At 41.7% G+C, this 13,304-nt stretch overlaps 13 non-coding genes across 13 annotated transcripts; all 13 read left to right on the forward strand.

Annotated features, from left to right (window-relative positions):
• Nucleotides 1-233: 233 nt before the first annotated feature.
• trnag-ucc (transfer RNA glycine (anticodon UCC)) lies at nucleotides 234-305 on the forward strand. Its single transcript has one exon. It is a non-coding gene; the product is annotated as a tRNA-Gly (tRNA).
• A 1,114-nt stretch (nucleotides 306-1,419) lies between these two features.
• On the forward strand, nucleotides 1,420-1,491 carry trnag-ucc (transfer RNA glycine (anticodon UCC)). Its single transcript has one exon. It is a non-coding gene; the product is annotated as a tRNA-Gly (tRNA).
• Nucleotides 1,492-2,012: 521 nt separating this feature from the next.
• Nucleotides 2,013-2,084, forward strand: trnag-ucc (transfer RNA glycine (anticodon UCC)). The gene has a single exon. It is a non-coding gene; the product is annotated as a tRNA-Gly (tRNA).
• A 522-nt stretch (nucleotides 2,085-2,606) lies between these two features.
• On the forward strand, nucleotides 2,607-2,678 carry trnag-ucc (transfer RNA glycine (anticodon UCC)). The gene has a single exon. It is a non-coding gene; the product is annotated as a tRNA-Gly (tRNA).
• A 1,112-nt stretch (nucleotides 2,679-3,790) lies between these two features.
• On the forward strand, nucleotides 3,791-3,862 carry trnag-ucc (transfer RNA glycine (anticodon UCC)). The gene has a single exon. It is a non-coding gene; the product is annotated as a tRNA-Gly (tRNA).
• Nucleotides 3,863-5,568: 1,706 nt separating this feature from the next.
• trnag-ucc (transfer RNA glycine (anticodon UCC)) lies at nucleotides 5,569-5,640 on the forward strand. The gene has a single exon. It is a non-coding gene; the product is annotated as a tRNA-Gly (tRNA).
• Nucleotides 5,641-7,348: 1,708 nt separating this feature from the next.
• trnag-ucc (transfer RNA glycine (anticodon UCC)) lies at nucleotides 7,349-7,420 on the forward strand. The gene has a single exon. It is a non-coding gene; the product is annotated as a tRNA-Gly (tRNA).
• Nucleotides 7,421-8,534: 1,114 nt separating this feature from the next.
• Nucleotides 8,535-8,606, forward strand: trnag-ucc (transfer RNA glycine (anticodon UCC)). Its single transcript has one exon. It is a non-coding gene; the product is annotated as a tRNA-Gly (tRNA).
• Nucleotides 8,607-9,719: 1,113 nt separating this feature from the next.
• Nucleotides 9,720-9,791, forward strand: trnag-ucc (transfer RNA glycine (anticodon UCC)). Its single transcript has one exon. It is a non-coding gene; the product is annotated as a tRNA-Gly (tRNA).
• A 1,113-nt stretch (nucleotides 9,792-10,904) lies between these two features.
• On the forward strand, nucleotides 10,905-10,976 carry trnag-ucc (transfer RNA glycine (anticodon UCC)). Its single transcript has one exon. It is a non-coding gene; the product is annotated as a tRNA-Gly (tRNA).
• Nucleotides 10,977-11,496: 520 nt separating this feature from the next.
• trnag-ucc (transfer RNA glycine (anticodon UCC)) lies at nucleotides 11,497-11,568 on the forward strand. The gene has a single exon. It is a non-coding gene; the product is annotated as a tRNA-Gly (tRNA).
• A 522-nt stretch (nucleotides 11,569-12,090) lies between these two features.
• Nucleotides 12,091-12,162, forward strand: trnag-ucc (transfer RNA glycine (anticodon UCC)). The gene has a single exon. It is a non-coding gene; the product is annotated as a tRNA-Gly (tRNA).
• A 520-nt stretch (nucleotides 12,163-12,682) lies between these two features.
• On the forward strand, nucleotides 12,683-12,754 carry trnag-ucc (transfer RNA glycine (anticodon UCC)). Its single transcript has one exon. It is a non-coding gene; the product is annotated as a tRNA-Gly (tRNA).
• Nucleotides 12,755-13,304: the final 550 nt, after the last annotated feature.

Genomic DNA, 13,304 nt, shown 5'->3' on the forward strand with positions numbered 1-13,304 from the left:
AATTCTGAATTTAAGAATTTTGAGGCGTGCACCCCTTAATTGACAAGGTTCCACCAAGACATGGACTTGGATCACTGCTTTCAGACTCCAGAGTGCTGAACATTACACCATGTTACCCAGACACCAGGCTTGTTGGTTCAGGTCGAAAGGAAAATGAGTCAATACTCAATCGCGTCAGCCAAATCACGTTTCCGTTTGCTCGACTTTGTGCCATTATGAAATACTCTATTTGAGCATTGGTGGTATAGTGGCTAGCATAGCTGCCTTCCAAGCAGTTGACCTGGGTTCGATTCCCAGCCAATGCATTTGTCATTAGCTAAATTGTCAATTGAAGGCATTGACAAGGTGACTGATCTTTTCCAACATTTTGGCGTTAATGTCTTTAATAACAAGCTGGTTTGAGATTGGCTTGTGGCTGTGCTTGGGCGGCTAAAAATGTCTTGTGGATGATGGAATTTGTGGTTTGCGAAGTAGATGCTTTTTGTGACCTCTGTGGACGTCAACGTTTGTAGACTACAGGAGTTGCATTGTCTTACTTTACTCCATATCACATTTGAGTTCTATTCAAGCTCGGGAACAATGTGACAGGTATTTTAATTCTGAATTTAAGAATTTTGAAGCGTGCACCCCTTAATTGACAAGTTTCCACCGAGACATGGACTTGGATCACTGCTTTCAGACTCCAGAGTGCTGACCATTACACCATGTTACCCAGACACCAGGCTTGTTGTTTCAGGTCGAAAGTAAATGATTCAATACTCAATCGCATCTACCAAATCACGTTTCCGTTTGCTCGACTTTGTGCCATTATGAAATGCTCTATTTGAGCATTGGTGGTATAGTGGCTCGCATAGCTGCCTTCCAAGCAGTTGACCTGAGTTCGATTCCCAGCCAATGCAATTGTCATAGCTAGTTGTCAATTAAAGGCATTGACAAGGTGACTGATACTTTCCAACATTTTGGGGTTAATGTCTTTAATAACAAGCTGGTTTGAGATTGGCTTGTGGCTGTGCTTGGGCGGCTAAAAATGTCTTGTGGATGATGGAATTTTTGCTTTGCGAAGTAGATGCTTTTTGTGACCTCTGTGGACGTCAGCCTTTGTAGACTACAGGAGTTGCATTGTCTTACTTTTCTCCATATCACATTTGAGTTCTATTCAAGCTTGGGAACAATGTGACGGGTATTTTAATTCTGAATTTAAGAATTTTTAAGCGTGCACCCCTTAATTGACAAGGTTCCACCGAGACAAGGACTTGGATCACTGCTTTCAGACTCCAGAGTCCTGACCATTACAGCATGTTACCCAGACACCAGGCTTGTTGGTTCAGGTCGAAAGTAAATGATTCAATACTCAATCGCATCTACCAAATCACGTTTCCGTTTGCTTGACTTTGTGCCATTATGAAATGCTCTATTTGAGCATTGGTGGTATAGTGGCTAGCATAGCTGCCTTCCAAGCAGTTGACCTGGGTTCGATTCCCAGCCAATGCAATTGTCATTGCTAGTTGTCAATTGAAGGCATTGACAAGGTGACTGATATTTTCCAACATTTTGGGGTTAATGTCTTTAATAACAAGCTGGTTTGAGATTGGCTTGTGGCTGTGCTTGGGCGGCTAAAATTGTCTTGTGGATGATTGAATTTGTGCTTTGCGAAGTAGATGCTTTTTGTGACCTCTGTGGACGTCAATGTTTGTAGACTACAGGAGTTGCATTGTCTTACTTTTCTCCATATCACATTTGAGTTCTATTCAAGCTCGGGAACAATGTGACAGGTATTTTAATTCTGAATTTAAGAATTTTGAGGCGTGCACCCCTTAATTGACAAGGTTCCACCAAGACATGGACTTGGATCACTGCTTTCAGACTCCAGAGTGCTGAACATTACACCATGTTACCCAGACACCAGGCTTGTTGGTTCAGGTCGAAAGGAAAATGAGTCAATACTCAATCGCGTCTGCAAAATCACGTTTCCGTTTGCTCGACTTTGTGCCATTATGAAATGCTCTATTTGAGCATTGGTGGTATAGTGGCTAGCATAGCTGCCTTCCAAGCAGTTGACCTGGGTTCGATTCCCAGCCAATGCATTTGTCATTAGCTAAATTGTCAATTGAAGGCATTGACAAGGTGACTGATCCTTTCCAACATTTTGGCGTTAATGTCTTTAATAACAAGCTGGTTTGAGATTGGCTTGTGGCTGTGCTTGGGCGGCTAAAAATGTCTTGTGGATGATGGAATTTGTGGTTTGCGAAGTAGATGCTTTTTGTGACCTCTGTGGACGTCAACGTTTGTAGACTACAGGAGTTGCATTGTCTTACTTTACTCCATATCACATTTGAGTTCTATTCAAGCTCGGGAACAATGTGACGGGTATTTTAATTCTGAATTTAAGAATTTTGAAGCGTGCACTCCTTAATTGACAAGGTTCCACAGAGACATGGACTTGGGTCACTGCTTTCAGACTCCAGAGTGCTGACCATTACATCATGTTACCCAGAGACCAGGCTTGTTTGTTCAGGTCGAAAGTAAATGAGTCAATACTCAATCGCATCTACCAAATCACGTTTCCGTTTGCTCGATTTTGTGTCATTATGAAATACTCTGTTTGAGCATTGGTGGTGTAGTGGCTAGCATAGCTGCCTTCCAAGCAGTTGACCTGGGTTCGATTCCCAGCCAATGCATTTGTCATTGCTAGTTGTCAATTGAAGGCATTGACAAGGTGACTGATATTTTCCAACATTTTGGGGTTAATGTCTTTAATAACAAGCTGGTTTGAGATTGGCTTGTGGCCGTGCTTGGGCGGTTAAAAATGTCTTGTGGATGATGGAATTTTTGCTTTGCGAAGTAGATGCTTTTTGTGACCTCTGTGGACATCAACGTTTGTAGACTACAGGAGTTGCATTGTCTTACTTTACTCCATATCACATTTGAGTTCTATTCAAGCTCGGGAACAATGTGACAGGTATTTTAATTCTGAATTTAAGAATTTTGAAGCGTGCACCCCTTAATTGACAAGTTTCCACCGAGACATGGACTTGGATCACTGCTTTCAGACTCCAGAGTGCTGACCATTACACCATGTTACCCAGACACCAGGCTTGTTGTTTCAGGTCGAAAGTAAATGATTCAATACTCAATCGCATCTACCAAATCACGTTTCCGTTTGCTCGACTTTGTGCCATTATGAAATGCTCTATTTGAGCATTGGTGGTATAGTGGCTCGCATAGCTGCTTTCCAAGCAGTTGACCTGAGTTCGATTCCCAGCCAATGCAATTGTCATAGCTAGTTGTCAATTAAAGGCATTGACAAGGTGACTGATATTTTCCAACATTTTGGGGTTAATGTCTTTAATAACAAGCTGGTTTGAGATTGGCTTGTGGCTGTGCTTGGGCGGCTAAAAATGTCTTGTGGATGATGGAATTTTTGCTTTGCGAAGTAGATGCTTTTTGTGACCTCTGTGGACGTCAGCCTTTGTAGACTACAGGAGTTGCATTGTCTTACTTTTCTCCATATCACATTTGAGTTCTATTCAAGCTTGGGAACAATGTGACGGGTATTTTAATTCTGAATTTAAGAATTTTTAAGCGTGCACCCCTTAATTGACAAGGTTCCACCGAGACAAGGACTTGGATCACTGCTTTCAGACTCCAGAGTCCTGACCATTACAGCATGTTACCCAGACACCAGGCTTGTTGGTTCAGGTCGAAAGTAAATGATTCAATACTCAATCGCATCTACCAAATCACGTTTCCGTTTGCTCGACTTTGTGCCATTATGAAATGCTCTATTTGAGCATTGGTGGTATAGTGGCTAGCATAGCTGCCTTCCAAGCAGTTGACCTGGGTTCGATTCCCAGCCAATGCAATTGTCATTGCTAGTTGTCAATTGAAGGCATTGACAAGGTGACTGATATTTTCCAACATTTTGGGGTTAATGTCTTTAATAACAAGCTGGTTTGAGATTGGCTTGTGGCTGTGCTTGGGCGGCTAAAATTGTCTTGTGGATGATTGAATTTGTGCTTTGCGAAGTAGATGCTTTTTGTGACCTCTGTGGACGTCAATGTTTGTAGACTACAGGAGTTGCATTGTCTTACTTTTCTCCATATCACATTTCAGTTCTATTCAAGCTCGGGAACAATGTGACGGGTATTTTAATTCTGAATTTAAGAATTTTGAAGCGTGCACCCCTTAATTGACAAGGTTCCACAGAGACATGGACTTGGGTCACTGCTTTCAGACTCCAGAGTGCTGACCATTACACCATGTTACCCAGAGACCAGGCTTGTTTGTTCAGGTCGAAAGTAAATGATTCAATACTCAATCGCATCTGCCAAATCACGTTTCCGTTTGATCGACTTTGTGCCATTATGAAATGCTCTATTTGAGCATTGGTGGTATAGTGTCTAGCATAGCTGCCTTCCAAGCAGTTCACCTAGGTTCGATTCCCAGCCAATGCAATTGTCATTACTAGTTGTCAATTGAAGGCATTGACAAGGTGACTGTTCTTTTCCAACATTTTGGCGTTAATGTCTTTAATAACAAACTGGTTTGAGATTGGCATGTGGCTGTGCTTGGGGGGCAAAAAATGTCTTGTGGATGATGGAATTTTTGCTTTGCGAAGTAGATGCTTTTTGTGACCTCTGTGGACATCAATGTTTGTAGACTACAGGAGTTGCATTGTCTTACTTTACTCCATATCACATTTGAGTTCTATTCAAGCTCGGGAACAATGTGACAGGTATTTTAATTCTGAATTTAAGAATTTTGAGGCGTGCACCCCTTAATTGACAAGGTTCCACCAAGACATGGACTTGGATCACTGCTTTCAGACTCCAGAGTGCTGAACATTACACCATGTTACCCAGACACCAGGCTTGTTGGTTCAGGTCGAAAGGAAAATGAGTCAATACTCAATCGCGTCAGCCAAATCACGTTTCCGTTTGCTCGACTTTGTGCCATTATGAAATACTCTATTTGAGCATTGGTGGTATAGTGTCTAGCATAGCTGCCTTCCAAGCAGTTCACCTAGGTTCGATTCCCAGCTAATGCAATTGTCATTACTAGTTGTCAATTGAAGGCATTGACAAGGTGACTGTTCTTTTCCAACATTTTGGCGTTAATGTCTTTAATAACAAACTGGTTTGAGATTGGCATGTGGCTGTGCTTGGGAGGCAAAAAATGTCTTGTGGATGATGGAATTTTTGCTTTGCGAAGTAGATGCTTTTTGTGACCTCTGTGGACATCAATGTTTGTAGACTACAGGAGTTGCATTGTCTTACTTTACTCCATATCACATTTGAGTTCTATTCAAGCTCGGGAACAATGTGACAGGTATTTTAATTCTGAATTTAAGAATTTTGAGGCGTGCACCCCTTAATTGACAAGGTTCCACCAAGACATGGACTTGGATCACTGCTTTCAGACTCCAGAGTGCTGAACATTACACCATGTTACCCAGACACCAGGCTTGTTGGTTCAGGTCGAAAGGAAAATGAGTCAATACTCAATCGCGTCAGCCAAATCACGTTTCCGTTTGCTCGACTTTGTGCCATTATGAAATACTCTATTTGAGCATTGGTGGTTTAGTGGCTAGCATAGCTGCCTTCCAAGCAGTTGACCTGGGTTCGATTCCCAGCCAATGCATTTGTCATTAGCTAAATTGTCAATTGAAGGCATTGACAAGGTGACTGATCTTTTCCAACATTTTGGCGTTAATGTCTTTAATAACAAGCTGGTTTGAGATTGGCTTGTGGCTGTGCTTGGGCGGCTAAAAATGTCTTGTGGATGATGGAATTTGTGGTTTGCGAAGTAGATGCTTTTTGTGACCTCTGTGGACGTCAACGTTTGTAGACTACAGGAGTTGCATTGTCTTACTTTACTCCATATCACATTTGAGTTCTATTCAAGCTCGGGAACAATGTGACAGGTATTTTAATTCTGAATTTAAGAATTTTGAAGCGTGCACCCCTTAATTGACAAGTTTCCACCGAGACATGGACTTGGATCACTGCTTTCAGACTCCAGAGTGCTGACCATTACACCATGTTACCCAGACACCAGGCTTGTTGTTTCAGGTCGAAAGTAAATGATTCAATACTCAATCGCATCTACCAAATCACGTTTCCGTTTGCTCGACTTTGTGCCATTATGAAATGCTCTATTTGAGCATTGGTGGTATAGTGGCTCGCATAGCTGCCTTCCAAGCAGTTGACCTGAGTTCGATTCCCAGCCAATGCAATTGTCATAGCTAGTTGTCAATTAAAGGCATTGACAAGGTGACTGATATTTTCCAACATTTTGGGGTTAATGTCTTTAATAACAAACTGGTTTGAGATTGGCATGTGGCTGTGCTTGGGGGGCAAAAAATGTCTTGTGGATGATGGAATTTTTGCTTTGCGAAGTAGATGCTTTTTGTGACCTCTGTGGACATCAATGTTTGTAGACTACAGGAGTTGCATTGTCTTACTTTACTCCATATCACATTTGAGTTCTATTCAAGCTCGGGAACAATGTGACAGGTATTTTAATTCTGAATTTAAGAATTTTGAGGCGTGCACCCCTTAATTGACAAGGTTCCACCAAGACATGGACTTGGATCACTGCTTTCAGACTCCAGAGTGCTGAACATTACACCATGTTACCCAGACACCAGGCTTGTTGGTTCAGGTCGAAAGGAAAATGAGTCAATACTCAATCGCGTCAGCCAAATCACGTTTCCGTTTGCTCGACTTTGTGCCATTATGAAATACTCTATTTGAGCATTGGTGGTATAGTGTCTAGCATAGCTGCCTTCCAAGCAGTTCACCTAGGTTCAATTCCCAGCCAATGCAATTGTCATTACTAGTTGTCAATTGAAGGCATTGACAAGGTGACTGTTCTTTTCCAACATTTTGGCGTTAATGTCTTTAATAACAAACTGGTTTGAGATTGGCATGTGGCTGTGCTTGGGAGGCAAAAAATGTCTTGTGGATGATGGAATTTTTGCTTTGCGAAGTAGATGCTTTTTGTGACCTCTGTGGACATCAATGTTTGTAGACTACAGGAGTTGCATTGTCTTACTTTACTCCATATCACATTTGAGTTCTATTCAAGCTCGGGAACAATGTGACAGGTATTTTAATTCTGAATTTAAGAATTTTGAGGCGTGCACCCCTTAATTGACAAGGTTCCACCAAGACATGGACTTGGATCACTGCTTTCAGACTCCAGAGTGCTGAACATTACACCATGTTACCCAGACACCAGGCTTGTTGGTTCAGGTCGAAAGGAAAATGAGTCAATACTCAATCGCGTCAGCCAAATCACGTTTCCGTTTGCTCGACTTTGTGCCATTATGAAATACTCTATTTGAGCATTGGTGGTATAGTGGCTAGCATAGCTGCCTTCCAAGCAGTTGACCTGGGTTCGATTCCCAGCCAATGCATTTGTCATTAGCTAAATTGTCAATTGAAGGCATTGACAAGGTGACTGATCTTTTCCAACATTTTGGCGTTAATGTCTTTAATAACAAGCTGGTTTGAGATTGGCTTGTGGCTGTGCTTGGGCGGCTAAAAATGTCTTGTGGATGATGGAATTTGTGGTTTGCGAAGTAGATGCTTTTTGTGACCTCTGTGGACGTCAACGTTTGTAGACTACAGGAGTTGCATTGTCTTACTTTACTCCATATCACATTTGAGTTCTATTCAAGCTCGGGAACAATGTGACAGGTATTTTAATTCTGAATTTAAGAATTTTGAAGCGTGCACCCCTTAATTGACAAGTTTCCACCGAGACATGGACTTGGATCACTGCTTTCAGACTCCAGAGTGCTGACCATTACACCATGTTACCCAGACACCAGGCTTGTTGTTTCAGGTCGAAAGTAAATGATTCAATACTCAATCGCATCTACCAAATCACGTTTCCGTTTGCTCGACTTTGTGCCATTATGAAATGCTCTATTTGAGCATTGGTGGTATAGTGGCTCGCATAGCTGCCTTCCAAGCAGTTGACCTGAGTTCGATTCCCAGCCAATGCAATTGTCATAGCTAGTTGTCAATTAAAGGCATTGACAAGGTGACTGATATTTTCCAACATTTTGGGGTTAATGTCTTTAATAACAAGCTGGTTTGAGATTGGCTTGTGGCTGTGCTTGGGCGGCTAAAAATGTCTTGTGGATGATGGAATTTTTGCTTTGCGAAGTAGATGCTTTTTGTGACCTCTGTGGACGTCAGCCTTTGTAGACTACAGGAGTTGCATTGTCTTACTTTTCTCCATATCACATTTGAGTTCTATTCAAGCTTGGGAACAATGTGACGGGTATTTTAATTCTGAATTTAAGAATTTTTAAGCGTGCACCCCTTAATTGACAAGGTTCCACCGAGACAAGGACTTGGATCACTGCTTTCAGACTCCAGAGTCCTGACCATTACAGCATGTTACCCAGACACCAGGCTTGTTGGTTCAGGTCGAAAGTAAATGATTCAATACTCAATCGCATCTACCAAATCACGTTTCCGTTTGCTTGACTTTGTGCCATTATGAAATGCTCTATTTGAGCATTGGTGGTATAGTGGCTAGCATAGCTGCCTTCCAAGCAGTTGACCTGGGTTCGATTCCCAGCCAATGCAATTGTCATTGCTAGTTGTCAATTGAAGGCATTGACAAGGTGACTGATATTTTCCAACATTTTGGGGTTAATGTCTTTAATAACAAGCTGGTTTGAGATTGGCTTGTGGCTGTGCTTGGGCGGCTAAAATTGTCTTGTGGATGATTGAATTTGTGCTTTGCGAAGTAGATGCTTTTTGTGACCTCTGTGGACGTCAATGTTTGTAGACTACAGGAGTTGCATTGTCTTACTTTTCTCCATATCACATTTCAGTTCTATTCAAGCTCGGGAACAATGTGACGGGTATTTTAATTCTGAATTTAAGAATTTTGAAGCGTGCACCCCTTAATTGACAAGGTTCCACAGAGACATGGACTTGGGTCACTGCTTTCAGACTCCAGAGTGCTGACCATTACACCATGTTACCCAGAGACCAGGCTTGTTTGTTCAGGTCGAAAGTAAATGATTCAATACTCAATCGCATCTGCCAAATCACGTTTCCGTTTGATCGACTTTGTGCCATTATGAAATGCTCTATTTGAGCATTGGTGGTATAGTGTCTAGCATAGCTGCCTTCCAAGCAGTTCACCTAGGTTCGATTCCCAGCCAATGCAATTGTCATTACTAGTTGTCAATTGAAGGCATTGACAAGGTGACTGTTCTTTTCCAACATTTTGGCGTTAATGTCTTTAATAACAAACTGGTTTGAGATTGGCATGTGGCTGTGCTTGGGGGGCAAAAAATGTCTTGTGGATGATGGAATTTTTGCTTTGCGAAGTAGATGCTTTTTGTGACCTCTGTGGACATCAATGTTTGTAGACTACAGGAGTTGCATTGTCTTACTTTACTCCATATCACATTTGAGTTCTATTCAAGCTCGGGAACAATGTGACAGGTATTTTAATTCTGAATTTAAGAATTTTGAGGCGTGCACCCCTTAATTGACAAGGTTCCACCAAGACATGGACTTGGATCACTGCTTTCAGACTCCAGAGTGCTGAACATTACACCATGTTACCCAGACACCAGGCTTGTTGGTTCAGGTCGAAAGGAAAATGAGTCAATACTCAATCGCGTCAGCCAAATCACGTTTCCGTTTGCTCGACTTTGTGCCATTATGAAATACTCTATTTGAGCATTGGTGGTATAGTGGCTAGCATAGCTGCCTTCCAAGCAGTTGACCTGGGTTCGATTCCCAGCCAATGCATTTGTCATTGCTAGTTGTCAATTGAAGGCATTGACAAGGTGACTGATATTTTCCAACATTTTGGGGTTAATGTCTTTAATAACAAGCTGGTTTGAGATTGGCTTGTGGCCGTGCTTGGGCGGTTAAAAATGTCTTGTGGATGATGGAATTTTTGCTTTGCGAAGTAGATGCTTTTTGTGACCTCTGTGGACGTCAACGTTTGTAGACTACAGGAGTTGAATTGTCTTACTTTACTCCATATCACATTTGAGTTCTATTCAAGCTCGGGAACAATGTGACAGGTATTTTAATTCTGAATTTAAGAATTTTGAAGAGTGCACCCCTTAATTGACAAGGTTCCACCGAGACATGGACTTGGATCACTGCTTTCAGACTCCAAATTACTGACCATTACACCATGTTACCCAAACACCAGGCTTGTTGGTTCAGTTCGAAAGTAAATGATTCAATACTCAATCGCATCTACCAAATCACGTTTCCGTTTGCTCGACTTTGTGCCATTATGAAATGCTCTATTTGAGCATTGGTGGTATAGTAGCTAGCATAGCTGCCTTCCAAGCAGTTGACCTGGGTTTGATTCCCAGCCAATGAATTTGTCATTAGCTAGTTGACAATTGAAGGCATTGACAAGGTGACTGATCTTTTCCAACATATTTGCGATAATGTCTTTAATAACATACTGGTTTGAGATTGGCATGTGGCTGTGCTTGGGCGGCAAAAAATGTCTTGTGGTTGACTGAATTTGTGCCTTGCGAATTAGATGCTTTTTGTGACCTCTGTGGAGGTCAACGTTTGTAGACTACAGGAGTTGCATTGTCTTACTTTTCTCCATATCACATTTGAATTCTATTCAAGCTTGGGAACAATGTGACAGGTATTTTAATTCTGAATTTAAGAATTTTTAAGCGTGCACCCCTTAATTGACAAGGTTCCACCGAGACATGGACTTGGATCACTGCTTTCAGACTCCAGAGTGCTGACCATTACACCATGTTACCCAGACACCAGGCTTGTTGGTTCAGGTCGAAAGTAAATGATTCAATACTCAATCGCATCTACCAAATCACGTTTCCGTTTGCTCGACTTTGTGCCATTATGAAATGCTCTATTTGAGCATTGGTGGTATAGTGGCTAGCATAGCTGCCTTCCAAGCAGTTGACCTGGGTTCATTTCCCAGCCAATGCAATTGTCATTGCTAGTTGTCAATTGAAGGCATTGACAAGGTGACTGATATTTTCCAACATTTTGGAGTTAATGTCTTTAATAACAAGCTTTTTTGAGATTGGCTTGTGGCTGTGCTTGGGCGGCTAAAAATGTCTTGTGGATGATGGAATTTTTGCTTTGCGAAGTAGATGCTTTTTGTGACCTCTGTGGACGTCAATGTTTGTAGACTACAGGAGTTGCATTGTCTTACTTTACTCCATATCACATTTGAGTTCTATTCAAGCTCGGGAACAATGTGACAGGTATTTTAATTCTGAATTTAAGAATTTTGAAGAGTGCACCCCTTAATTGACAAGGTTCCACCGAGACATGGACTTGGATCACTGCTTTCAGACTCCAAATTACTGACCATTACACCATGTTACCCAAACACCAGGCTTGTTGGTTCAGTTCGAAAGTAAATGATTCAATACTCAATCGCATCTACCAAATCACGTTTCCGTTTTCTCGACTTTGTGCCATTATGAAATGCTCTATTTGAGCATTGGTGGTATAGTGGCTAGCATAGCTGCCTTCCAAGCAGTTGACCTGGGTTCGGTTCCCAGCCAATGCATTTGTCATTAGCTAAATTGTCAATTGAAGGCATTGACAAGGTGACTGATCCTTTCCAACATTTTGGAGTTAATGTCTTTAATAACAAGCTGGTTTGAGATTGGCTTGTGGCTGTGCTTGGGCGGCTAAAAATGTCTTGTGGATGATGGAATTTGTGCTTTGCGAAGTAGATGCTTTTTGTGACCTCTGTGGACGTCAACGTTTGTAGACTACAGGAGTTGCATTGTCTTACTTTACTCCATATCACATTTGAGTTCTATTCAAGCTCGGGAACAATGTGACGGGTATTTTAATTCTGAATTTAAGAATTTTGAAGCGTGCACCCCTTAATTGAGAAGGTTCCACAGAGACATGGACTTGGGTCACTGCTTTCAGACTCCAGAGTGCTGACCATTACACCATGTTACCCAGAGACCAGGCTTGTTTGTTCAGGTCGAAAGTAAATGAGTCAATACTCAATCGCATCTACCAAATCACGTTTCCGTTTGCTCGATTTTGTGTCATTATGAAATGCTCTGTTTGAGCATTGGTGGTGTAGTGGCTAGCATAGCTGCCTTCCAAGCAGTTGACCTGGGTTCGATTCCCAGCCAATGCATTTGTCATTGCTAGTTGTCAATTGAAGGCATTGACAAGGTGACTGATATTTTCCAACATTTTGGGGTTAATGTCTTTAATAACAAGCTGGTTTGAGATTGGCTTGTGGCCGTGCTTGGGCGGTTAAAAATGTCTTGTGGATGATGGAATTTTTGCTTTGCGAAGTAGATGCTTTTTGTGACCTCTGTGGACGTCAACGTTTGTAGACTACAGGAGTTGCATTGTCTTACTTTTCTCCATATCACATTTGAGTTCTATTCAAGCTCGGGAACAATGTGACAGGTATTTTAATTCTGAATTTAAGAATTTTGAAGAGTGCACCCCTTAATTGACAAGGTTCCACCGAGACATGGACTTGGATCACTGCTTTCAGACTCCAAATTACTGATCATTACACCATGTTACCCAGACACCAGGCTTGTTGGTTCAGGTCGAAAGTAAATGATTCAATACTCAATCGCATCTACCAAATCACGTTTCCGTTTGCTCGACTTTGTGCCATTATGAAATGCTCTATTTGAGCATTGGTGGTATAGTGGCTAGCATAGCTGCCTTCCAAGCAGTTGACCTGGGTTCAATTCCCAGCCAATGCAATTGTCATTGTTAGTTGTCAATTGAAGGCATTGACAAGGTGACTGATATTTTCCAACATTTTGGAGTTAATGTCTTTAATAACAAGCTTTTTTGAGATTGGCTTGTGGCTGTGCTTGGGCGGCTAAAAATGTCTTGTGGATGATGGAATTTTTGCTTTGCGAAGTAGATGCTTTTTGTGACCTCTGTGGACGTCAATGTTTGTAGACTACAGGAGTTGCATTGTCTTACTTTACTCCATATCACATTTGAGTTATATTCAAGCTCGAGAACAATGTGACAGGTATTTTAATTCTGAATTTAAGAATTTTGAAGAGTGCACCTCTTAATTGACAAGGTTCCACCGAGACATGGACTTGGATCACTGCTTTCAGACTCCAAATTACTGACCATTACACCATGTTACCCAAACACCAGGCTTGTTGGTTCAGTTCGAAAGTAAATGATTCAATACTCAATCGCATCTACCAAATCACGTTTCCGTTTGCTCGACTTTGTGCCATTATGAAATGCTCTATTTGAGCATTGGTGGTATAGTAGCTAGCATAGCTG

The sequence above is a fragment of the Cebidichthys violaceus genome, unplaced genomic scaffold, assembly GCF_023349555.1.
Source record: "Cebidichthys violaceus isolate CVI_PGR_0920_01 unplaced genomic scaffold, fCebVio1.0.p SCAF_3, whole genome shotgun sequence".
Taxonomy (NCBI): Eukaryota; Metazoa; Chordata; class Actinopteri; order Perciformes; family Stichaeidae; genus Cebidichthys; species Cebidichthys violaceus.